General features: G+C 38.9%; 1 long non-coding RNA gene across 1 annotated transcript in view; it reads left to right on the top strand.

The window, feature by feature from the left end:
• Positions 1–22,393, top strand: part of LOC137484615 (uncharacterized) — a 40,105-nt gene extending 17,712 nt beyond the window's left edge. The window contains exons 2-3 of the long non-coding RNA XR_011004940.1: positions 17,343–17,457; positions 22,169–22,393. This is a non-coding gene — a long non-coding RNA (uncharacterized lncRNA). The remainder of the gene's footprint in view (positions 1–17,342; positions 17,458–22,168) is intronic.
• Positions 22,394–27,277: the final 4,884 nt, after the last annotated feature.

Genomic DNA, 27,277 nt, shown 5'->3' with positions numbered 1-27,277 from the left:
TAAAAAGTCTCTCTCCAGCTTTCTTGTAGGCTCCCTTTAGGTACTGAGGTACTGAAAGGTGGTTAAGGTATCCCTGAAGCCTTCCCCTTCTCCAGAATGAACATTGCTTTCCTCTGGACCCACTCCAGCAGGCCCATGTCCTTATTATCTTAGGGGACCGAGAGCTGGATGCCATAATTCAGATGGAATCTCATGAGAGTGGATTAGAGGTGCAAAGTCACCTCCCTCGCCTTTTGGCCCCACTTCTTTTGATGCAGCTCAGGTTATGGTTGGCTTTCTGGGCTGCAAAATCACTTTTCTGGCTCATGTGATGGGAGTAAGCACAACTCTGTATAGTCTCAAGGGGCAGACTGTTCTACAAAGGTGCTTTAGCATGGGATGTGGTAGATAGGGAGGGAAAAGATACTGTATCAGCAGTGATTCATGAAGAGGGCTTGTATGAGCACACATAAACCATGTATGCAGGAAGTAAAAATGCATGATGATGCATTTGTTCTCTGAGTGCCTTGATATGATCCCTCTTCTCAGAAGAGGTGACTTGTCTTCTGTTTTTACATAATATTCATGACAGGGAAATGGAATTCTGGGAATACCAAAATTTTGGTATTTGCAAATCTGAGCCAAATTCTTTGGAAAATAGATAGAATAAAACATCAGTGGAGAAGACCTCTAGAAGGAGCCCGTGTCCTCTTAGTGCTCTGGCAGGTTAGGGCAGCAATTATCTCTTTTCACCAAGGACTGAATGTGGATTCCTGATTCTCTGGAGCCTCATGCCAGGGGGCTTCAATCTACGGGAGCAGACAGATTTTCCAAGTTCCTTTACTTTATGGTAACAATAAAGACATACAATAACAATAAAGAATGCAATTCATACTCTAATATCTATCTAATGTGGTCATTTACCACTGGGCCTTCCTTTTATCTAGCTGCTGCTTTATGAACCTTTCTTGATCAATGATCTTACAATTAACTCTGTTAAAATATTTGCCTTCTAAATTAAATAGTATTTGCAAGAGCCAAAAATTCTCTCTTACATTGTTTGGCATGAATACAAATTGTGCTTTCCCTGGACAGAAAAATAAAATGTATTGCTGTTGTCCATGCCAAATCAGGCTTTCTTGACATTCAGCTTACTTCCTATGTACGTTGATTTTCTAATCAACATAAAGTGAAGTTTTCAGGTGTTTTGTAGGCTAGGCAGTCAGGGAGTTGTGTGTCCTTGTACTTTCTAATGAATTAATTTATCTTTGATGGCTCTATAGCAGGAACTCCTTGGAAATTTCAAGTCAAGAAATTACAGTGATTGTTCATTACCTTCCTGAGGAAGGATTTGTCAGACTCTACTGCTCAAGTACCAGAACTGATAACATGAGTGCTCTTCATCAATGTGATCATGACTTCAGCAGCAGCATTAGCTGGCCCAGCTGACTTCAACTGAGGCAGCTGAGGAATCCTGTCGTGATCAATTCAAATTATTTATTTTCAGAGGGAAGACACATTTGTTGGTGACACATTGTGTCGTAGAAGTGGGCTGTTTATTCTTTAATTTTTTCTGCTTAATCCACAAAGTCTGATTAAGCCATGTGGAGAGGTAACAGCTCTGGGTATTGTTGAAAATAATTTTTGAGTTCTTAGCCTCTGGTCCTACACTTGTTTTTTCTTGCCATCTTACATAACTCATCAGCCAAGCTATTCAGAGGACTATAACATAACTGGACTTCTGTTTTTAAAATTCCCCAGTTCAATAGGAATGAGCTGTGCCATCTACATGTGAAAGAAGCCTCACAGGCAGTGATAATTTAAGTGTTTTCCCATTCGTGCATACTAGAGTCTAGGGCAAGGTAGTGTTTGCTTCTGGCTTTCCCTTCAATGTAGGTAGGCACATTTTGGCTTAGTGGTATAAGAGTAAGGTGGATCTGATCTGTGACAAGTTGATGGATATCTACTTTAAAAATTTGACATTAATTTATAATTAGTAGTAATGGCAAAAGCAGCTCAATTTCATAAGCAACTCCATGCAGTTATTTGATTCCAGTGAAAGAACAAATTTTAATATTGCTCTTTTTTCATATGAGACTATACTGATAAATTCTTATCCATTATTAACAACATATTGTGTGAAAATTGCATGTTATATGACTCATGACACCAATAACCATCTGTGCATTTCCATAATGATAAATCATTCATAATATATTCATTTTGCCATTATGTATTATATGACCTATCTGATGGCTCATTTTGAAGTAAGAAGAATTAAAAATCTGTAACTCTTTTCATTGGCAAGCTATTCTATTCATTTTTCACCTGTTCCTATGGCACACAGGGGGTTGTGTTTGCTTTGCTGTGTTGTGCTTCAGTTCTGGTGCACAATGCAAGGAGGATTTGCCTGGAATATATATGACCCAAGCAGATAGATATACTTCCACTTCACTCAGTATCCTGACTCTGTATGTAGATGTAGTCCTGGTGTCCCTCTCATACTGATAATAAATATTTCAGTGATCTGGAGAAACAGTGAAGCTTGCTTTCCCATAACTTATTGATTGAATATTAAATGACAGTGGGTAATATCTGAGGTCCAGTAAGGATTAACCTTACTGTAGAATGTCCCTGTGAGCAGTGTCTCTATCCTCTCTTGCTATGCCTGTTATTTCAGAGAGATTTTTCCCTGCCAAATTTAACTGAACTTGACTTCTAGACTTGAAAATTATCAAGGATGACTGACAGACACACACTTATGCACAGAGAAACAGACTTGCCACATTTCGTTAGAAAACCAATACCAAATCAGGCATGGCTCTGCTGAAATACTACAGGTGCAAAGCCTCAACATCTGTAAATTTACTGTGGACACAGTGACAATTTTGATCTTTATTAATGAGGCATTAGCTCAGCTTTTGGGGTTTTACAGAATAGGAGAACCTACTCTACTGTGAAAGAATAGGAGAACTTACTCCACTGTGAAAAGAGAACTTACTCCACTGTGAAAGCCCCATTCTTTGTGTACTGTAGCTTGGTATGCAAAAATAACATTTATGAAACAGCCCTCTCTGATTTTCAGAATCAAACCTTTAGTTTTAAACCACATTTTCCCCTATATGTATCTCTGAGCTTTCCTGTTAGCTGGGTGGTAGGAAACAAAGGACAAATGCATACAAATATCAAGGTACAAGTAATCTCATTTTTAGGTTAACCCCTATGAATTAATCACCACTGTTAGAAGATATTTCCCCCCTTGATTCCCTGAATACAGACTATAGATGTGTAATTTTACATTTTGATTTTTTTCTTCCTTGAGCTTTTGGAGCAGCAGGACAGCATGAGAGACAACGAGAGGCTTGAGCTGTTATGGTAACAAGCTGAAAATTACTTTGTCTTCTTGGTAAATAAGGTGTGAACAATAATTCCAGATTAGACAGGTTCTTCAATTATACATTTGCGTTAGTAATAAAATAAACATGTTTTCAATAACATTTGCGATATAAATATGTTGCTTTTTACTAACTACTCTGCAGAGTGTAATACCATACTTACCAGTCTACTATAGCTTGTAGCACTCTTGTCCATTCTTGTCTATTAAAAATTTAACCCTTTTACCATACATTATTAAAAGCATCTTGGTTGGCTGCAAATCAAGAAAGACTTCATAAAGTCTTACAAGAACAAGAAATCTGATTAAATATAGAGTCCACAGGCAGCAATGGAAAGTGCATGAGAAAAAATACAACATTAAATTATTTCTTAAAAACTCCTTCAGGACTTTAAAAACCATTAATAGATTTTATTCAAGTTAACAGTTAACCAAGGGACTCCTAATAGATTAATTATTCCATGTTTTCATTCACTTTTTCAGTTTGGAACTTGTGCTAGTTGTAGATACAAATGCCTTCATTCCTTGTTCTCCCCTTTTTCAGAATGTTGTTTTTTTTTTTTTTTTTTCTTAGAAATATTATGCTTTTTTAATAGTTCCCCTGTGCCTTGTATATGAACGTAGAAGTTTGAAGAGTAAATTATATATTAGCTGAATTGGGGGTTGCAGGGACTGATTTTCACTTTAGGAAAAAACATAAACAATTTAGGAGAGGAAAAAAATTAAGGGAGAACACCTATGTTTTGTGGAGTAAGAAAAAGACCACAAGCACTTTACTGACAAAGCTGGAGAAGCAGGTCCAGCTTATTTGAGCAAGCCTCCTTCCAGGGCCTCCTCCCAGGAAGAGCATCAGGGGCTTCTCAGCTGCTTGAAATAGGGCTCAGGAAGGGAGGTACCAACTTGATGGAAAAGAGACAAGATTAACAGTACAGACTGTGGCCCAATTATTGCCAATTTTGTGCAGCTTTCTTTGACAATTGTTCTGGATATGGCTGGACAGTTTGGCTGCTTTAGCACTGAAATTCTTATGGTCTTGTGAAAAAAAAAGTCACTTTTCTTCCCTACTTTCTCTCTCTTTTTTTTTTTTTTTTTTTTTTTTTTTTTTTTTTTTTTTTTCAATTGTGCTTCCCTCTTCATCTGAAATACAGAGAACAGATTATTGTGAAGATCTGATCCTTATGGTGTGGCTATGGGATCAGAAAGTTTCTAATGGGAAGAGCGGGAATGGTAAGATGCAAGTCAATACTGGAACCTTGCTGTTCTACAGCTCATCTGTGATATCTCAGGGCAGGTGAATGAGGAAAGCCCATGAAGAAATAAATAAGAAAAAAAAAGCACCGAGAAGACAAGTCTAGAACCTGAATACAGGATGGAACATACCATTTTCAAATAAAAGTATCTAGAGGAAAACACCAGGATTACTCAGGTTTAATTGCTGTGCTAGTTTGGGGCCCATGTGTACTGAAACAGTGTTCAACCGCATTCTGTTTTAAAGGAGATCACTTTAAAACTGTTACACAGGGGTCCCTAATTTATTATATAATCTGATGAGTTCGAAGGGACCCATCAGGATCACTGAGTCCAACTCCTGGCCCTGTGGAGGACACAATAAGAGTCACACCATGTGCCTGAGAGCATTGTCTAAACCTTCATGAGTAAAAATCACTTATTGGTCCTTCTAGGAGTTATCAGTGGTGTCCAGTATTTCTGGGATGGGCTGGAATTGTCACTCTTAAATTTTTGACATATCAGCTTGGGCATCCAGAACTTTTAATAGAATACTATTCCTCAAAATCCTTATCACATGCCAAGTCAGTTCATTTGCTACTCAGTTCCCTGAACCTTGCATTGCTTTTCTTAAAAGACGAAACCAAGGAGTTTCAGTCCCGAAAGCAAAGGATTTTGCTGGTGGTAGAACTTCCCCTTCCTTGTAAGGGAAGTGCTTCAAACAATGAGAGCTGTGTGTGGTGCCAGGGCAGCAAAAGAATCAGAGGCAGAAAGCACAGAAGAAGAGCAAATCTGGACAGTCTGTGCAGGATGTCGATCCAAAGCTTAGTTCCTTCCTCTTGAGTATAAGAACTAAGTAAATTTTGAGTTATAGTGCTATAATTCCACTGCTGCATTGTGGTGATTGTGTAAGGCCACTGGAGCTCTGCTCTTAGAGTTTATGATTTTGCCACAATCCCCTGGTGGAATTACAGCCCTGTAATTTTTTACAGTAGTGAGCTGCTTATTTTCCTGTTTATGACAGTACATCACTGGAGAAGTTGGTAATGGTCACCTAGTCCTATCTTATAGTCCCTTATACTCTTGCATTTGTTTTTGAAGAAGAAATTAAAATTGTTCTTTAGGAGCAGGCCGACAGGCTGGGCACAGAGGAAGGAAGCTCCTTTTCTGCCTCTCTATCTCTTTAAAGATTGTTTAATTTAACAACTATTTGTCTGGATGCAGGAGAGCATAACGACTACGAATTTCACATCTCTGTGTGACAAACAGCTGTAAGATGCCTATTTTCACAAAGTTTCCTTTCTCTTTCTGTCCTCCTGCTGTATATTAATTTCTCAATTAAAGCTCATCCCACCAGCCTCTTGCACAGGATGTGACCATAATGGAAGGCTGAGGGGAGGTCAGTGTGGATCGCCACAGGTGGATGTCAGGATTGAGGAAGAAACAGTTCTTGGGCTTGATCCCACCCTAGCACCATGCCATGGATTTTGGTCCAGAACAGATGGACGTAACCGTTAATTTGATTAGTTGTGAGTGTGGAAGGGAGGTAGTCACAGCAAAAGGGGATGGGCACAGTAGGCAGGTAATTGAAGTGTCAGATGCTTGTCTGCTGTAGCATCACAGCCGTATTCTGCTCCACAGGTAATGGTGCCAATTACTTAGTGCACATAAATGAATAGAAGCATTTAACAATCAGCACAGTTGGCCAATCTACCCATTGTACCCTGAGTACTGAGAGAAAAGGCATCACAAACTTGGCAACAGTTCTGGGGAGCTGCTTAGGAGAGTTAAGTGTTTGAATAGAGAGGTAGGGGATACCCAGAAGCTTTTGGTTTTGATGGAAGTACTGACCTTGGTATGTAGAAAAACTCAGTGTCTCTATTAACATCTTTCAGTACAACTTTCAGTGATTCTCTGGTAGGTCAAAAAGCATGTCTGTGGCCAAAAGGAACCAAACCTGTCTCCACATGCAGACTAATGGATGTCTACAGGACTGCAATTTCAGATGAATACAAATTATTGAAAGGGTGTTTCATTACAAATGCTGAATTGCCACTAATTCTAATCTAGAAAATCACCATTGTAGTGTCATAGGACCAGTTACTTGTGGAGACTCCTTTGTTTCTTTTTGCTGTAAACAACAAAGTGCTGGATGTGACACATGATAATCATTCTTTTTCTTGAATCTGGGATGTGAAGAAGTGTACTAAAAAATCTATTTTGATATCTATTTTGCCAAGACTCCTAAGACTGGACATTTACTTTGAGAAAAATCTCATGCATCCACCTCCTTGACACTGAATCTACTGATTGAGAACATAAGCTGGTATTTTCAGGGCATATTGTAATTAAACTATAGATAAAAAAAAAAAAAAAAAACCTAAGATACCTAGACATTAAGAAGTGGGTTGTAGCTGGTGCCCTCTGAGCACTGGTCAGTGCAATACATGCTGCAATTTCAGGTGAGGCATTTTTAGTAAGATTTTAATGTAGTCTATCGTAGGTTAGTCCATGGTAGTTCCTAAAACAGTGCAGAATTTTCTATATTTTATTTCTTTGCTGATGCTCATTATCAGTATAATATCCAAATTAGGCTCTTACACAGTTTGGCCACCTTCTTCCATTGGGCACGCACTTCTGTGTGCAAATAGATAGAGGGAAAGAGAAAAGCCACGCCGAAGGATTTATTCAGTAGTATTTCCATTTAACCACATGGGGGCATGAGATATTTATTTAAGAGAGCTTTTTAGGCGTATGATTGAGAAATACGAGGAAAGGAAGCCTTCCTGGTAAACTGGAATCAAAAATGTCACTTGCTTTTTCAGATCTTTGTTTGCAATCAAAATATTTAGTAAACTGTTATTGCAAATGACATTAACCTAAAATATAGTAGCAAACAAAAATATAGCATGAACAGGAAACATCAAAACAGATTTTAAATATCCCCATTAGTCAAATTGGCCTCTAAATATATTTTTATGATGCTATTCAGGAGCCTCTGTGAGAAAAATTTGAAATTTTCCATGTAACACTGCATGTCTGACTCAAATAGTCTCAATATTTATATTAAATGAGAAGGAAGCTGCTCTGAAATATAGCAACCTACATCTGGAGTACATTAATTTCATTAATTGCCTAAATTACATTAATTTTTGTCATTCACTTGCAAGATGAGTACTATGCTCTATACATTACAGCCCAGATCCAGCAAAGCACATGAAATCATAGCTAATGATGTAAGTGCTTGAATAGTTCTCCTTGAGCACATGCCTTAAGCTGAGTATGTATTGAAGTGCATTCCAACACAGAAAAAGTAGCACCATCAAACCTTTAATTAGTTTTAAAATGGAATTCAAAATGCAATGCAATTCTTTGCACTTTACATTGAAAAAAAAAATGCATGCCTTGAGACTCTCTTGGGACAGACATGACTAAACCTATTTATCCACTTTGGTTTCTGAAGGCAATGAATGCTTATTGTTTTCTGCTGCTTTTCTCCCCTAAATGTATACATTTATTTTGCTCAGCCAACTGGTTTGTTTACAGCAGAATATTTATATTACTATTTTTAAGACTTTTAAAATGGATTTTTAAATTTATAAGATAATTCACACATTTTATTGGTATTTAAAAGGCTGGAATATTTTTGCTTCTGCTTTTGTAGTTTTAAATCAAAGCAAAAATGAGCAGCAGTAACACTGTATAAGCAAGTGCTCGCAGTACCTGAAAGCTTATTTCTTTTCAAAATAAGTAGAAAATCAGGATTTTGTTCTGCACATTTCTGATCCAGATATTTAATTTTCACACAGGTCAAAGGAGCCATAAATCTAGGTCTTGTATTTTTGAGCCATTTTGTGCTTTCCATTCTGCAGTATTCAGCATGTGTCTTTGACATATTGATGTCTGTCTAAACAAGATTGCTGCACACAGGTGAATTCCAAGTCTGAGAGGGAATGTTGTCCTCCTATTCCTCTCAGAGAGAAGAAAATGAGAAAAGGGCCCCGAATTCAATCCATACGTCAGCAAAACTTGGAATACTTCTTTTCCTTAGCTTTGTATAAACCCATCTTTGTGGTTAATATATTTCTTCAGAAAGCCTAAATATTGTACAGAGTCAGAAGACAGAGGCAAAACTATTTCTGACAATAACGTGGGTTGTACAGCACAGCAGAATTGATTCTAGCAGACTACAGCTGTTGGGTACCTTTTCATAAGCTATAAAACCTTCTTATGTCAGTGCCTGGGCTTGAATCCATTCAGTTTGCTCCAGCAGTTTAATCTTGACATCTTGCATTTTTAAGTGCTTTATAGAAGCTTGCCTAAAAATCCTTCTCAAAAACCACTGAAATAACTTGAGCCTGCTGATCCACTTGTATATCAAAGGAGCTCACATGTCTCTTGGCTGTGTTCTCAGAGGTAAAACACAAGCATATGAGAGGAATTGTGACAAGCGGAGGATAAGTCCACATTGCGCCCCTACCCTGGCAAAATGTGACACTAACTGACACTAACTGTGCACTTTCAGTCCCTAAAACAGTCCACAGTAGGTTTGACTGCATTTCTTTTATGCTCACTAAAATCTCTCTTCCTTGCTAGCAATGAAGCACTTGTGTGTATCTATCTCTAAAGCTATCAGCTCATCTCCACGCTCTCTAAAATGAATGAGGCAATGAACATGGTGTCAGATGCTGTTTTCCAGTAAGCTTTTCTGCTCCACTAATGCATCAAATATATTTGAATTTACTATTCACATAATTTTTTATGGAACACTATTAAGCCAATTTGGTTGATAACCACTGTAACCTTTTTAGTAAGTTACAGCAGAGTGAGGTCACTATTCCTGGATGTGGTTTGCTGTATCATGTGCTACGTGCTGATGCCATGATATACTTGTATGAAGCAGGAGAGCACAGTTAGTTGGTTTTGTTTGTGGGGTTTTTTTTAAAGGTTACTTGTTTTTAAATCGAGACATTATTAGAGAGAATGATTTAATACTGCTTTTCCTCAAAAGCAAGATAGTCTTGGGAAAGGATCAAACAGTCCCTCTAAGCTGGTTGCCACCTTCCTGACATCATGTTGTTTTTAAATGAAACATCTGACACATTTTCCAGCTGGGATGTTATTTTGTTCTTCTTGACAAAGCAATTCAAAATTCACTGAAAAACAAGCTGAATGGAAGAGGGATTTATTTTTTTTTTTTTTTCCCATAGACATCAGTAGCTTTCTTTCAAAGCTGATGTGATCTTTCATCTGGACAAGAAAGGCTTTGATCCAAACTCTAAGATCCCCATATCTCCCAGTTAATTGGTGCTAGTGAGGTAGGTTTGACAGTCCTTAACGCAGTCTGTGGAATTCTTTACTGTGTTAAGACCTGTCTATTGTGGCTCAGTCAGCTCAAAGACATCAGCTTTCTCTTGTTTGACTTCTGTCCCACTGGGGATGGTTACAGGTTTTATGTGCTTTCATTATTTTCTCTTGTAAAACCACTGAATGCCAACAAAGCAAAACACTTGTGAAACTGAACAAAAACAATCTCTTACAGGCATTCCTGTAACCTTTGGTTTTCACACAAACTCACAGATAAGAGAGGAGGAGAGGGGTATCACATTAAAAATTGAGCTCTTCATTTTTTAATAACTTGCTTGCTTTTGGGAGTGATCATGTCTGTAATATATTTGTTATTTGATCATCCTGTAAGATATTTATTAATTGAAATAATAGAAGCAAGCATCATAGCTCCTACCATGTGTATATGAGTTGAGTACTGTGCATAATAAAGTATTATTCTCTAAAGAAAAATTCTCATTTTAAAATCCATATTTTAGTGTGATTAATTTAAACAAAATCTGTGCCCTTCCTTCGTGTTAGGAGACAACAGAATAAAGAAAATCTTATCTTCTCCACTGTGTAGCATTTGGCTGTGAGGGTAATAACTTGGCAAAGAGCTCTTACTGTATGGGGCTTTTTCACAAGCTCCTGTGTTAATGTGGACTATACACAGTGAATTCACACAGCCTCACAGCCACACTGTTATTGGAATTAGAGAGGAGAACAGGAAAAAAATGCATAAAATTAATTTCCTTTTCTGATTCAGGGGCACAACAAAAACCCCTGTCACTTCTCCCTCAGGGTGCACTGCAACTCCATGTTCCTATACCTAGACTTGAAGAAATATTATGACTAAAAAGGAAAGGATCACTAATAATTACAATAACAGAGCATTAATATTATACCTAAAGAGCACTTAGAATTTTCTGGATAGATAGTCCAGCTTTCTACAGATGAAAAACTTGATGCCTTGTTCCTTTTTCCAATAGAGCTTTTCCTCTCAGACAGTCTAACAATTACAATTATCCAGTTAAACTTTATATTTGAAAAAATATGTACCCAAAACTGTGTCATTTTTTTCCCTACCACAACTATTAATCTCATAAATTATATTATGTTTTTGCTTAGACTCTACTTACTTCTTTACCTTTGCAACTATAACAAAGCTACAAGAAAATGTATTTTCACCAGAAAATGAAACTTCTTCACTTGTCCATGAGATGGTGGGAGTGAACATCCCCTCATGAAAAATCATTGGTGAAAAGTATTCTTGAGTAGGTGGCTCAATCAAATACTATCAGAACATGCAGCTCTCATATTCCTCTGGGCAGTGACAATTTGCCAGCTATTCTCTAAGGTACAGCAAGCAATGCAATAGAGAACAATTCCCATTCAAGTATCATGCCAGGCCGTTGCAGCATTGTTTTGGGTGCTGGCAGACAAACCAAAAGCTATTGACCATAGCAGTACTGAAAAGTCTCTGACTCCAAATTACCTCAACATTCCACAACTACATTTTGGAAAGAGTGGAGGATCTTTGTGGAGTGTTTATTGTCTGTCAAGCTAGAGGGTAAGTTTATTCAGGTCCTGATACCCGATCATGAGAGCATAATATGAATTTCAATATTGAAAATATTAAAGATGAAAGTAGAGATTCCTCATCCACCAGTCATAAAAAGCACAAAGCAAAAATCATTATTAGCTGATATGTTTAAGAAACTATGCGACAGCTATGACCTTGCAGCTGTTATTGATCTTGGCAGTTAGAGGTTTAATATTGATTAGAAACTGATATACCACCGACATGCACATATCCATTTCTTTCTGAATATATGTCTCATCTTTTTTCTTCAGGTTCATCTCTAGAGCAAAGATCTCAGAGTTCAATGAACTACTCAATAGTAGCTTCTGCATCCCACAGTTATTTTTTTTAGTGCAGACTATTTCTAAAAGTTGATAGGAAGGCAGTGCCCTTGAACTACAGTGAACGTGGTGGATATCTGCAGAGGATAAGGCTTGATCTTAAGTAGGAAGGTCAAGTTTGCAGGAAAAAAAGGAAGAAAAATTAAATGAGGCTGTAAAAAATGATTTTTACATTGATGAAAAAAAATCCAACTCACCATTGTAAATAGGAAGAGAAGGCAGCATATAAATGGAGACACAGACTTATGATTGGTTTTTCTGGTCAGGGCCAAGACAGAAAACTGTTAAAAGAGCTAGTCCTGTGCTTGGTGAAGAAGAGATATTTCAGGATAAAAACTCTTTTCATAACTAATGCTGACGTGCCCACACTGTAACAAATGCATCAGTGGACAATGAGATTGTTCAGATGTGGGTGACTTGTAGGTTTTGAGGAGAAGGGGAGAGACAAATAGATCTAGTGGGTGGCTCCTTAGGTGAGAAGGTCCCTTAGTCCATGACCCAGTGTGTGCTGTACCTCCAAGGGCTTGGCCTGCCATAGCCAGATCTGTTGTCCACACCAGCAGCTTCTGTCTCCTGTGGGATGGAGCACCTGGTCTTTGTATGTGAGATTTGCAGACTTCAAACAGCCATGCCCATGCTGCTCCGAGGGCTTCCTGGTTCTTTGAAACAGCCACAGACTGCCATTTTTAGAAGGCGTGGTTGCAAATGAAGGACAGGAGAATCATTACTCCAGTCTTGCAGCTGTGAGAGGCTGCTGTAGAGTCTGAAGAAGAAACCATACATAACCAAGCGCAATAAGCAGCCACTGTAGGGGTTGCCGCTCATTTTGGACTGGGACTTTGTTTGTTTGAGTGTGTTTAAGGGGTGCAATAATTTAATTTTAGCACAGTAGTGTGCAATTTTTCCATTGGATGACTTCTTTAGGAAAGTGTAACAAATGTAGCAATTATTCTCTGGAGTCCTTAGACAAGTGCCTGGCTGTTTCCATATCACTACTGAAATCTGAAACCAGTGAGAGATTTGGGCCTGTTGTTAAGTTACATACATAAAATCTCCTGCATGAGCTTAGAGTTTTTCACATGTTTAAGCACCTAGGGTTGATTCAAAGCGACTGATGGAATAACCAGGCTTTATGCATTAGACATGAAAGGCATTTGAATAAATTCCAGTTCGGCATTTATGTCTGGCATTTTCAAGATTTACTCTTATCTCACTTCCTTTCAAGAAAATTGGGATTGTGCTTTACCCAGCTTTTCAAGCATTTCCAGATAAATACCTTCGGACAAAAGAAATCTGGCTGAAGAATGTACTTGCTTCCTTTACTTATTTACAATTTCAGCAACAAACCCAGGCAGCTTTGTATTTTTAACCTCTTCAGGGCTGAATGCATCAGAAAGTTTGGTCACAGCCCAAGGAGTTTAATTTACTTCTTGTTAACATTTTGGATTGGCATAGATGTAATCTCATTAGGATATCCTTGGAGAATGACACACAGAGGGAAGTAGCTTCTATTGTTTACTTGTACTATATGTTGGGATAATCTGTGAAGCCCTAGTGGAGTTGTAACTCTGAACATGCTGATCAGAAGCATTAAGGAAATTAACATAAAGCTCTATTAATGGCTTAAGGGAATCTGACTAAACAAACAAGGCCACACTGAGCAATAAATGTGAGTCTCAGACTGCATGACTTTGCTCATAACTGCTCTAATTAATTGCTACAAAAGATTAATTTTATAATACAGCATGCATATCAAAGGGAATAGCTTTGTGGTTTAAGTGTTACGTGTCTCCCTGGGAGATTCAGGTTCAGTTCTTCATGCTGCTGTTGTCAGTGTTCCAAAATATAATAGCTAAAATTAATTCCTTGGATTTTACTGCTGGAGTTTCTGTAGAAAGAAGACCTGAGACCTTCTTCTGCTGAAGTCAGTGGCAGGTTGCTATTAATTTTAGTGAAGCAGAAGCAGGTACACAAATATTAAAACCAAATTCTGCTTTGAAACTGTGTTTGCACTTTTCCATAACTTTAAAACCATGTTATCACACACAAAATATGCTGCCAAAACCCTGCTTTCCAGTAGTGGTTCAGCTTTAAATGGTGACGTGAGCTCTGTACACCTCCTTTACAAGTTGGATGCATAATTAGCTGAAATTGATTGCATTGGCTTCTGAATCACGATGTGGCAGGATTGTGATTTAGTGTGTTTGGAAATGCAGCAGAGCTAGGCTATAAAATTTCTTGTGAAATATGTTAGAGGAGATGACTGTAATAGACTGCCTTTGCATGACCTCTTCTTTGGTCAGGAGTTAAATTCTGCCTTGTCCAGAAAAAAGTGAGGTGGAGTGCCTTGGAAGAGTTTGAACCCAGTATGTGCTCACTTTTTGGACTGAAGCAAAGGACATCCATGACACTTTTTTATATGCTGCTCTACTGCTGTATATTAACCTGTATATAGAAGTCCATACTGGAAATTTCAGGTTAGAAGACAAAGCAGTTTTCTAAGAGCTCAGGACAGGACTCATACCAGATAAAAATATTTTCTTCCAGTCTAGTTATTTTTCTGAGGTGTTTGCCTTCATGATCCAGAGAGGAAAAATATTCACTTTTCAAGTGCAATTCCTCTGACTTCAAGACTTGCATTTTAAAAGGTGGATGGCACCCAGACTGTCTGACTAACCCTAATTTTGGTTCTATGTATCCCAGCTGCAACCAATCTGTTGCTTGAAATAGCTGCCAATGTTGTCTTTCAGTGCCACAACTGAGCTTGTGGTATCTATATGAATGGTTTAAATGACAGCAAATGTAAGACAGCATGGCTTTGATTAGCCCCAGTGAAGAGGGTGAAGCCAAGTCACAGAATTTTATATTTGCATGGCCATGCACATAGGAAATGTGCTGATAGCTCAGCTGATGTGTGATACCCCAACTGTACATCTGAGCCCAAAGGGTCATCAGCCAGGCTTGTTAATCACCTCAGAGAAGAACTGTCAAGCAGAACAATGGCCCTCTACTTGTAGATCTTGGCTGAAGGTGTTATTTGATGGTTGGCCTGATCTTTCCTCTCCAAAAACTTGTGAATGGAATCCAATAATTATTCTTGGTTTATTTTGACAAGTGTTTCCATTGCTTCCCCCTCAGTTAATATTTATCTACATGAGCCAAGTTGGAGGCTTATGTTTTAAAGAAAATGAATGGTGAAATAAGACTCTGCATTCAGAATAAGCAGCCTAACTAGGTGACCTGATTTTCAAAAATGCCAATTGCCCAGAAAAGACTTCCAGCCCTAGAGACCATTAAAAAAATCTTAGCCTTGTAACTGTTATTACAATTATTATTTATGGTATGTATTGCAGTAGTACTCTGGCAGCGTACAAAGACCCATTGTGTGAGGCACTGTACGACCACAGAGACAAAAGTTACACAGATTAAAATTCCAACTGCCTGTTCCATGGTGGAAACAAACTCAGAATATGCACACCTCGCTCAGCCACCCCCTCCTTTGAAAATGTCTCTTAGCTATTCCAATGCTCTACTTTTTAGATGAATCAGTCAGCCAGTAGCCCTTGCAGGGCAGAAGTGGAGCCAGGAAGCTTTGTCCTGTGCACCCCATCATTTTGGAGACCCCTCTTGACACTGGTTAAGGGCCCTCTCTGCTGCTCTCCGTCCCTGGGCACGTCACAGTCACTCAGTATGAGCCCAGCCAGGTTTCTCCATGCAGCACTAATGGCTTTGGCGAAAGTGACAGGTCCCCTTATTTGTGGCAGTTTCTGTGCCTTTCACGCCCAATCAAAAATGTTTACAAAGGTGCAGTCAGGGAATGAAGGAGAGGGGAGCAGAAGAAAAGAAATCCAATTTTGTTTGGAAACACTTTCAGAGCTTAATTAGTAAAGAGGGGGTGGGAAGGGGGGCTGAACAGGTGGTGTATTATTCTGCCAGGGATCTTCAAAAGCGAGGGAGTGCATATTGTTAGTTTTCTGCAGAATGAAAAATGAGAAGGTCGACAGTACCTGGATACCTAAGAGCAGGTGAGCTGCCGAAGTAAGGTCAGAGTTATGCACACATATGCACTCAAAAAATCTGCATAGAAAAAAAATCCATTTTTACCCACAAGGGGACAGAACCCAGCTCTGCATCAGAGATTTACATGGATTCATATTCATTACATTAGCAGTAGCCACATTTAGCAGCGATTCCCAAAGGAGCAGGAAAATGATGGCCTCGAAGAAAGCTGCCACATTTCAAACTCTCCAGCTGTGCCTTGCCACCATTGCTGCATTCCACTGCCAAATGTAGTAATTTATGAATTTGTCTTTTTTATCTGAAAAAAATGTTAATTTACAGAATGAAGAGAAGAATAGGAAAGCACTACCATGCCTGGAAAAGAAATGTCTGTATTTTCCTTTAACTGCTTTATAGCTATTTCTCTGATGCTGTAAATGTTATTTGTGTTCATAAGGTCATTATTATTTTGCATTAGATGCTTGAAAGAAAGCAGGGGTGCCAGCAGATAGAGCATTCCAGCTTACAAAAGAGTCATTCTGAAGACATGGTAGCCCAGCAAGACTACCACAGAGTTTGAAGACATAGAGAATGAATTATGAACAGTAATTATTTTTTGCTTTGCTTATTTAAGTACTGAGCATGGGCCATAAAAGAATAATAGATATTGCAGTTGTTTCAAAAAAGCTGTTTTATGTTGTATTGGATGGAACTATGTACATGTACATCTGTTCTGGTAGGGCAGACTAGGACTTACACTTTTTTATTATTAAATTATTAGTAGAGTAAAGCAAAGTCTTTGTAATTTGTCTGACACCAAAAGGAAAAAAAGGATTCTTTCTAACTAAATATCTGTCCCTCCCTTAGCATTGTTGCTGAAAGCATCAAGCAGAGCTGTCTACAGGACCACTGAAAGTGTTGGCAGGCTGAAAAATATGTGCGTAATAGTCTTAGTTGTGGGTTAATTCTATTTTTCAGTGTTTCAGTTTTCAGTCTAAGGGAATTAAATTGCACTGTATAAATTTTTGGATTTTGTGGAGTATCTTAAGGCAGGAGGTCCAAAGTATGGCTTTCTGTAAAAGTTTCTGTACCCTGTGAGGCACCTTGGTAGAGGTGGAGCTTGGTAGAGTCCAAGAGCAGCTCAGCTAAGGCCTTCTTATACTGCAGTTTAATAAGTTCAGCACTATCACTGAGACCCAGAATAGAACCTTTCTAATTCAAAGAGTTTTCTAATTCAAGAGTACTGTGGTGTTGAAAGGAATGAAGATCCTGTTCAAGTGAGAGTAGTTCACATCCAGGGATATCTGCCAGCAGATCAGCAGGTAGAGCTGTATTAAAACCTTTATGTGCTCCTTTGTGAAACCAGGCATTTATAATGTTGACTAATTACGGTGTCTTCCCCCTAGTGCTCAATTATTCCTAGTTTTATGGGCTACTTAATGAAGCAAAATTCTCCATTATTTTTTAAAATGTCTTTACCGTCTAATGCTAGGGGCTCTCTTCTCAAAATGATGTCTGCCTGGACCAAAGTCTCTTGCTCTGTTGACAAAATGGAGGCAAGGCACTGACAGAAGGAAATAATCAGCTCAAGACTCTAGGAAGGAAAGGTTCATTTTTTACCTGGCTGCTGAAAAATAAACGGAATGGGGTGAAAAAATACCTCTTAATGGTGACTCAGCCCATCTTGCTCTGCACCAAGGTAATGCAAGATTAACAGCCCAAGAGAAGATAGGACCCCTCCAGTGGTCTCTATCCTGACACCCTGTAGGTGAGAAGAGCCAGCATGCTGTTCCTGCCATGTGCTGCCTGTGGCATAGCAACCAGGTGGCAGCTATGAGCAAGGTCCTCAAGTGCCCTTGAGAGCAGGCAGGCAGTGTTTTGCTGTGAGTCAAGAGGAGGGCACTGTGGCCCGTCTCACGGGGTTTAGTCAACACTGAATCCTCTAAATATCTCTAGGTAACTCCTAGGTTCCCTGGCCAGTGAAGAAAACAACAAAACAGAAGTGGTTTTGTCTCTTACCTCAAAAGGTCATTCTAATACATCATTGATCCTTCCTCATTGAGCATAGTTCCCTTTATTTCACTTTGTGCTATTCCTTTTCCTTGCTCCCATACTGAAAACAACAATCTCCTGGGCTTTCAAGTTTGTTTGCTGCTAGTGTTTAGGAGCTATGAATCAAAGTCATCGTTCACTTATAAGCCTTGCATTATGCTTCTGATTTTGGTCATGGTATGTAGGATTTACACCCGTGTAAATGAAATCAGCACATGACCCATGACAGAGGCTCCTTAGCAGTCTTTTTTTTTAGGCTGTGTAAATTAATTTTTCTTGAGTTTCCTCTCAGGATAGCATAAATTATGAGACAAAACCTTATAATTCACTGCTAGGCGAGCAGCAGTTACTCCCCCTCGACCACTTTCCAGCCAAAATTATGGGAGAATAGCTGGTGATCTCAGCTCATATTTGCATGGTGTGAACAAGAACAAGACAGAAAAATGCTTGCTCAGGTGTCATGAAGACATGTACCCATTGTTGCCATTGCCTTGCTTCCAATGTGGGAAATGCACTGGAGAGCAGAGGCAACTGTCTGTGCCCTTTTGCTCGGCTCCTCTTAATATGCAAAGGAGAGGATATTATTGTCACATAGAAATTGTGTGCTGATGAATGCACAAAATATTATACTGGATGTTCCTGGCTGCTGAAATTGCATCGTCAAGTTGATTTTTTTTTTCTTTCCTCTTTTTCAGTTCAAGAGCTCACTGTGTAAATATTAACTATAGCTATCAAGAGGCAGAGGAGAGTTTCAAGAGACCTGGCAATTTGATGTCAGACCTTTAAATCATGATAATATTTCTTCTTGCACTGTGTTCTAAAGGTTATGCCCTGCACTTGGCCCACACAGAGACTGCAGCCTGATGGAAGCCCTAAGAAATGCAAGGTTCATCCTTCCAGTCTGAGGTCTGAGGGCTACATCTGCAGATATTGAGGCTGGCTGTGACTGCCTCTGACTGCTCGCCAGCCGTGCATCAGCCACCCCCTCAGAAGGGCTGGAGTGGCTCAGGTGTCAAAGAGCAGAGCTTGAGAGACAAGAAGCTCTGCAAACCCCCAGTTTCACAGAAGCAATGTCACTGCATAGGCTGCTGAATCAGGCGGTTAAGGTGAAGCAGATGACTGACTTGGCTGACACCCTGCTTGTTGTACTGAAGTCAGACCAACCCAGCTTGCTGAAGATGCTCCTGGCTTCTAGCAGGAATCCAGTAGTTCCTTGCATTATGCAGATGGAGATTGCAGCAGATTGGATTTTTCAGTTGTTTTGGTGACTGCTCTGCTTCATTTCTATTTGCCAATGTATCATCATGCTTCTGAAATAAGCTTAACCTTCTTTATTGACTTCCCAATGTAAAAGTATTATTATAAGCTCACTCATATTTAGCAACAACTGAAGTTTTTAATCTTGAGATTCATCCCTTACTCTCTACTGTATTGTGAGAGTGAGTTACTACCTTGTACGTGACTCGCAGGTATTTATTATTCTGTGTATAAAGGTCAGGTTTTAATGTTCTGAGTGATATATGGACGTGGCTCAAGATCAGGCAGTTTTGAATGATAGGTCTTAAATTATGATCCTGTGGAAGAGGAAAGAAATAAGAAATCACAACTTTTGTTAAACAAGGCTGAAAAAACACTTGCACATATTTGAGCTGGTGGTGGAAACCTGCCAATTTCAGAGGCTGGTTTGCTAAACCATAGTATTGTGGCTCACGGAGCCCAGCTCAGAGAACTGAGAGGAAATTTTTAAAGGCCAGATTCATGTCTATCTATGCTTGCTTTCTGCTAGTCTCTCAAAGTGGAAATGTTCAGTATTAATAGATAGCAGAGCTGATAGCAGACTGTAAAAGGATAATCCCCAAATACCCTTCTGAGTGTGTCTTGACACTCTCACATCTGCCAGGGACCTCTGGGTGACCTTGCCTATGCCTATGCAACAGAGTTATCCTCAGGCATCTTTCTTCCTTTTGCATGTGCATAGCCTTTAGGCATTCTTCTGTTGAATGGATCAAAAACTAAGGTCCCTTTGTGGGTCCTCCTGCAAATGCACATACCCTGTGATACAATTTTCAAGAATTCAGATCTTGGGCTGCAGTTCAGAAGGATGTGTAGGTCACAGAAGGGCAGCATTGTCACTTCTCTGCTTTCTGCCTTCCTGCAGGGAGGCAGAATAGTGGTTACAAGAGGTGCACTAGAAGTTGCAAACTGGTTCAAAGATGCCTTCTTATCTCTCTACCTGAGCTCTTCTAAGACACTGTTTCTTGTAGTGGAAGATTTAGCCACAAGTCTTGTATTTTTAAAATGCTTTACACAGGCCGTGTACTCACCCTCAAATTACTCTAGAAATACAAGTAAAAAAATGTATGTGGTTTTATATCTAGTACAGCTGAAATTCTGCTATTCTATTAATCTGCTTTTAATGTTGGTGACAAGAGTTCAAGCCTTGCTCATGAAGTGGCAGTTTTGGCTGTCAGCACCAACAGACCCTGACTTTATTTAGAAATTGAACATCTAAGAGATATTCCTTACATATAGCTGTTGTGGGTTTGGCTATCTGAAAGGAAATACGGAATTAGAGGAGAATGTAAGCCATGAACTCTTTTAACCTGCAGCTCTCTGTATCTTCATGTCTTTTACTACCTGAGAACAGGAGTTTTATGTGGTTATTTATACCAAGGCTGTGATAAACGAAGTGCAGAAATGCATAATGAAATTAAGATTGGTCAAAATCTTATTGAATTTGGGAGTTGGGACTAAAATGGGAAACTGAGTGACAATGATTTTAGTGACTTCAAACTCTTTATGTAGATTTCTGCTACTGCATTTCTCTGTCCTGTCAGTAGCAATGGGGTTATTCTCCGTTCATACAGCCATGAGGGAGAATAGAATTTCATGCAACTCTGTCTACTTTTGGGAAAGTATGCTCCTTAGAAAAATAATAATAATATAATTACATGTGGGATCAGAGTTTGACTGGAATAGTCCAGGACCTGTTATTCTTATTAATAGAAAAAATCCTACTTACTCTGTCATGCATATGGAAATATGGCTTCCTTTAAACTGGGTAAGGAAATTACAGTAATGAGTTTAGTTATTTAGACAGGGAAATGTTAGCTGCTTATAGCAAATGGGGGCTTCCTGCCCCTTTCATTTTGGATGCGTTCTACAGATGTGGCCCTTGTTGTTTTTAGTCTCAAGTATAATTATTTAGATTTGATTTACGGTTATGATACTTCTGAGATGGTAAAGAAATCAGAAGTGAAAATTCTTAAAAAGTAATTTCTTATTAGTTCTTAAGCAAAAAAAAAAAATCTTTTGTGAAAAACCTGGAAATTAGGTACACCATAGGAATGATTTTTTTCAGTTTTTCCTAAGTTATCTTTCTGTATGTATGACTGCTGTATACATGAGTTCCAAATCAATGTCTTCATCTAAATCGTCATTTCTTTTATCTCATCACTACCTAGCTGACTTAGGTTATAGTCTTCATTTCAACTAAGTGAATAATTTATTTTGTTGTGCACCCAATTTACAAAAAATACTACTATTTCTCCCAAATCAATCTGAGAATTCAAAATAAGAAATAAAATAGCTCCCAAGTGTCAAAATCAGACTATATTTGATGAAAACAAAACAATGAGCACTCCTGTGTCCCAACATTTTGATTTTGCCTTTAAATCAATTGAATCTGATTTTTTCCCGTTTCCATTGCATGACATCTTGGAAATCTTACTCAGCATTTCATCAGGGCTGTGGTGTAGATTTCTATGAGTGAGGGCAGACCTGTCATTATATACTGGGAGCATATGAATCCTTTGATGCCCATCAGTAGGTAGAAGGGTTACCCAGGAAAGATAGCTTCCAAAGGTACCCAGACTTCACAAAGAAGGAAGAACATGGAAAACTCAAATGAGAACTCTGATCTAGCATTGTAGTAATCAGCTGAGCCCCCATTAGATTCATAGAATCATAGAATGGTCTGGGTTGGAAGGGACCTTAAAGATCATCTCGTTCCAACCTCCCTGCCATAGGCAGGGACACCTTACACTAGACCAGGTTGCTCAGGGCTCCATCCAACTTGTCCTTGAACACTTCCAGGGACGGGACACACAGTTTCTCTGGGCAACCTGTGTCACTGCCTCACCACCCTCACAGTAAGGAATTTTTTCCTAATCCTTAATCTAAACCTATTATTGTTCAGCTTGAATCCATTCCTCCTTGTCTTGTCACTATGTACTCTTATAAATAGTCTCTGTCCATTTTTTGTAGGTACCCTTCAGATACTGGAAGGCTACAATTAGGGCACCCTGAAGCCTTCTCTTTTAAACTGATCCAAAATATTTTCTTTTGATTTGAAAAAAACCCAAACCCGACATCATTCCATGCAAAATGCCTTTGCCAAACTATACACTTTGCTTGCATTTTTTTCCTATCAAAATGTTGTTGAAATAATAAAATAAATTTAGACATAATTGTTATGTTTCTTCTCCCAGATTCCTCATGAACAGCCTAATTCACTTCTAATAACAATGTTATGGCTCTGATCTGAAGATTCTGGTTAAAAAAATGTAATGGTTTATCTACACTGGCAGCTGTATTTAATGCACAAAACTTAGTGAACACATGCACTCTGCCTGGATTTGTTGGAGGTCATATAGGCCTAAGTAGCTGAGATTTCTGTAATGTGAGTGGTGTCATGCAGTAGGGCCATGTGCAGCAGGGCTTTGCCATGGCTAGCCTGGCTGATGGCTCCATGGTCTTGGGCCAGCTTTGCACTTTATCCAACCTGAGCAGATCTCACACCAGAGAAGGTCTCCACAGGCACAGGGCACCGAGGGCTGGGAAATGTCCTTCTGCCGCCCCTGCCAGCCCCAGCCCCATTGCAGAACCTGACTCATTGTTTATTCACTGACATCAAAAGTGTCTCTGCAGTGTGACATGCATAATGGAGACAGCCTTGAAAGTAAATAGCTTTCTGCACTTGCTAGTATACCTAGGAAACATCATTAGATCATGTTAATAGAATTTATTCATTGCAATCTATTATGCAAAACAGAGGAATGTTTGGTTCAAATGGATATAAAGGGGTTTAGAATCATCATAAACATATTCTCTCGTAAGTACTATTTACAGAAACAGATAATTATTTAAAAATCCCAAGATCTTGCTTTCAAAATTAATTGCAGTTTTTTTCTATGTTACCAAGCTTACAGAAGCCTTTTTTAGCTTCACACATATCAGATTTTAAGGACTGCTGCATTAACTTGGAAATGAAATCTCAAACCTCAGCTGTGCTCTCATTTTATTAGAGTGATATAGTGATAATCTCACAAGGATCCTAATAAGTACACGAGGAAAAAAGAATCAGCTAAATGGGAGATGTGAAAATGTTCTAGCCCAGTGCTATTACATAGGTCTTATACTTTTTTTCTGCCTGTTCCATAATAGAATATTTGCAAATTCTTCTCTCAGCAGGTTTTGAACATGAACTTGCATTATTGTTCTTGCAAAATAATAAACAGCTCTGGGCTATAAAATCTCTCAAATTGTTTTCCACAGAAGGGATTTGCATGCTGACTCATTCCTACTATATTTATCACCTATCGCCAAACCACTGCAACTGCATGATTTCTAATAAAGCTATGGAAATTACATGCATTGCAATGGGACCTGAATACATTTACATTTGTAGTATTTTACCATTTCAAAATTTATGGCAGATTACCTTGTTTGTGCATGTCTGGACTTTAATGGTTATTTTTTATAGCAGAAAATAGTAGTTTATGGTGGTATTCCCAGTAGAAGGTTTTTATGAATCTACCATATGGGGTATTACATAAAACTAAACTTGTATCAGCAGTGATTTTATGTAGAGTAAGACAGTGAACATTATCAAGAATTAGTGATTACAGAAGATGTCTGAAAACTTGAAATTTTATTAATGCAGTGTTGTTTGATTTTTGGTTATTTAGTTTCTTTCTTTCTTTCTTTCTTTCTTTCTTTCTTTCTTTCTTTTCTTTCTTTCTTTCTTTCTTTCTTTCTTTCTTTCTTTCTTTCTTTCTTTCTTTCTTTTCTTTCTTTCTTTCTTTCTTTCTTTCTTTCTTTCTTTCTTTCTTTCTTTCTTTTTTAATATATTTTAACTTCTAGTAATAGCAGTCGAAATCTCTGCTTCTTCATGCAGAGGAAATCTTAATTGTCTGCATCAAATCCTGGGCAACTCAAAGCAAACAATATTTACTGTTGCTGACCATCTCTCCCTGCTGCCTCCCCTTAAAGTGCCCTTCATGGAGTTTGGCACAAGTGGGATGTGGTGATTTATGCAGAAGACGACTATGGAAATCTGTAAAGTCTTCCCATTTTTCCAAACACCCCTGTCAGTTCATATATCTCAACCACAGCTACTTTCTTCAGTGTTTATGGCAGAAAATATGTTTTTTCCCTGTGCCTTGCTACTAAAGGAGGAAAAACTTCAGCAGAAGCTGCATCCAGGAAGAGTATCACAATTCCACAGGAGAACATAGAGATTAGCAAGGCTATTCTCATGGAAATATGTGTTTGCATAAGTATTGACATCAGGAGATGCTACACAGCTTTGTCAAAGAGGACCTCATGGATTTGGGAACCATTTGGCCAGGAAAAAGAAATGTACCATGAAAAGTAGGCAACCAGTCACACCAAGAGAGCAGCAGATGGTGCATCCGTGAAGCAATTGTCACTGCCAAGAGCCTGGCATGTTCTGCAGGCTAGAATGTATCTGCCTCATTAATGGAGCAAGCAGTTGGGCAGGGAATGTCTATAGAAATCCATATATGGTTGGAAGTACAAGCTGTGAGGTTTGTATCTGAGATGTAAAGAAAGAGAATGGGAAGGAGAGACAGCTGTAGGTATCCAATCACGCTTCTTTTACTGGTCCCAATCCTGGCAGAAGCTCCTGGGCAGCACAAAGCAGGTTTTGATTCCAAGGCACAGTGCATTAGGGAAGGTGACCCGGGTAACCACTGCTTTTCTACACTTTCCCTCTCCCTGTATGGCAACTTCCTCGCTATATCAAATTTGTTTAGGAATGAGATCATAAGGCCAGCTTTGCTCATTGTGGGCAATTGACACATAAAAGCAACTGTGCATTTTCTAGCAGTAAAAAAGGGCTAAATCTGAAAGGATGGTCCAGCCCTTAGGACTTGATAACCATATCTGTAGAATAGCACCAAAACCATATGGGTCTGCTATATATCTTTAGGGTAATCTGTGTGATCTCTGCAAAGTTTTCTATTCTTCATCATTTTCCTGCAGAAATCATTCTTGCTTGAGATGGTCTTAAAATCAGAGAGGCTGATACATATCTATTAACATAACCTGGGCAGCTGTCAAGGCTACATCTGAAACATTTCAAGGTCACATAGGGACATTTTATAATCTTGTCTGACTTTTTAAAAAGCCTGGTGCCTTTTTTGGCTCAGAAATCTTGCTGTTTATGCCCATGGAAAGGATGTTGCATGAAAGAATTCACTCAGCCCTTTGCTCTGGGAGAAATCCTCTACTGGGTTATGGGCTCAGGGATGCAGGAGAGTGCTACTATCCCTGCTCCCATCAGCTAAGAAGCTGCCTCTTGGCCTTTACTGATTTGAATCACACCCTCTCTGCTTTTTCATTAGCTGATGTATCATAGTCTTACAGCTGTCTTCTCTTGATCTAAATTGCACACTAATACTGTACATTATTGATTAAATGAGTCTACAAATGTCTTTTTAATACTGTATGGGTTGATCAGTCTTCTCAGCTAATATGCAGCACCTCCAGTGGGCTTTAAAACCTGGTGAAGCAGCTTTTAACCAGATCTTACTGGGAAAGAAAAAACTGCCTGGGATGCTGTGCTCACATGCAGGCTGAAGTATGTGTTTTGGCAGTGGGGAATTAGGAATGATTTCACTTACTATGCTAAAAAGCTCCCTGTGTTCATAGAGTCTTATTTTGATAATCACAACTGCTGATCTTGCTCTTTGCAACTAAATCAATTCACAGGAGATTGTTGTTTTATACACCACTGGCATGGCTGCACTGTAACAGTTGAGCTAGCTTAGCAACTAATTTGGCTTTTTGTGTGACATTTTTGGAGGAAAGGTTTCAAATTTTTTTTTAGCCTTTGAAAAATTTTATATACACAGGACTGTAATAACTGCATTGCCCATGTTTGACATTTGACAGTAGAAATAGTAGTATTCTGTCTGTTTCAAGTGAATGTATTACATAAGCAGCATTCATGAACTATTCTAGCTTCTACCTCCACTAGTTAATTATTGTAATTTTCCTTTTGGTTTCATTTCTTGAATTTAAATTCCTGTTTATGACCCTTCACAATCCAATCTATAGGCAAGTATTGCCCTTTTTATTACACAGTAGGAGAAGCATGTTTGTGGTTTTGGGTAGGTGTCATGTATATCTGGTTTCACAGTATTATAGAAAATTAGGCTGAAAGAGCCTGGAGATACCACATAAATCCACACCATTCTATTTTAAACAGGGAGGCAAAAATGAGGTTTTTCTATGCACATATTTGCTGAAATACTAACTTTATCTCAGGTCTGTGTGCTTAAGGCATTGCACAAATAACAACAGAGCTCTAGTCCAATGGAGGAGGTCTTGTAGGGGTATTTGTGCTTTCTGTGTATACTTCTCATGAGAGGCTTTGCCATATGGGTGTAGTCAAAATCAACCCAAAATATTTACCCTCCTTTGTCATTATTCAGATGGACATCTGCATTTCTACCAAAAAAAACCCAAACCTCTATGCAAATTGGTCAGTATGGGTACATTTAGTCTGCACAAAGTTTTGAAAGGCAAATAAGTGGTTTCAATTCTTAAATGGTAACTGTGCTGGGAAGTGGCAGCTGCCCAGTGACTGGTGGCTGAGCCTCTTGGTGTCCTTCTTTGGGATGCTGGACACAGCTTTGTGGTGTTTAGAAAAACAACGGAGAAATAAACAGTGAGAAGAAGAATCCTCAAGACAGAGCAGCAGATACAGATTAAATGCAAAGGTAGCGGCAAGACTGAACAGATTGGGGAATGCACAGCAGCAGGAATAATACCGAGAAGGTGGTTGGTTCCTCCTGCCCCTACTCCTGGATGAGGGGCATCTCCAGAATCCATGCAAGTCTTAAAAGAAGGAAAATTTTACTTACACCTCCCAGGGAATCAAACATTTAGCTCCTTGTCAGATCCTTTGAGCCATACATTAGCAGTGAAAGAGTGATATTGCCACTATCGTCCTGATGATTCAGCAAGCAGCAAAACATGATAGCCTTTCTAACAAGGCTGTTATTCAGATATATCACTCAGTGTGCCCACTCCAACTGCTTAGTGGTTCAGAGTGTTAATGCTCTG

This window comes from Anomalospiza imberbis, chromosome 1 (assembly GCF_031753505.1).
Source record: "Anomalospiza imberbis isolate Cuckoo-Finch-1a 21T00152 chromosome 1, ASM3175350v1, whole genome shotgun sequence".
Classification (NCBI taxonomy): Eukaryota; Metazoa; Chordata; class Aves; order Passeriformes; family Viduidae; genus Anomalospiza; species Anomalospiza imberbis.
Note: the sequence above shows the minus strand (reverse complement) of the source record. Positions and strands in the feature narration are given on the sequence as shown.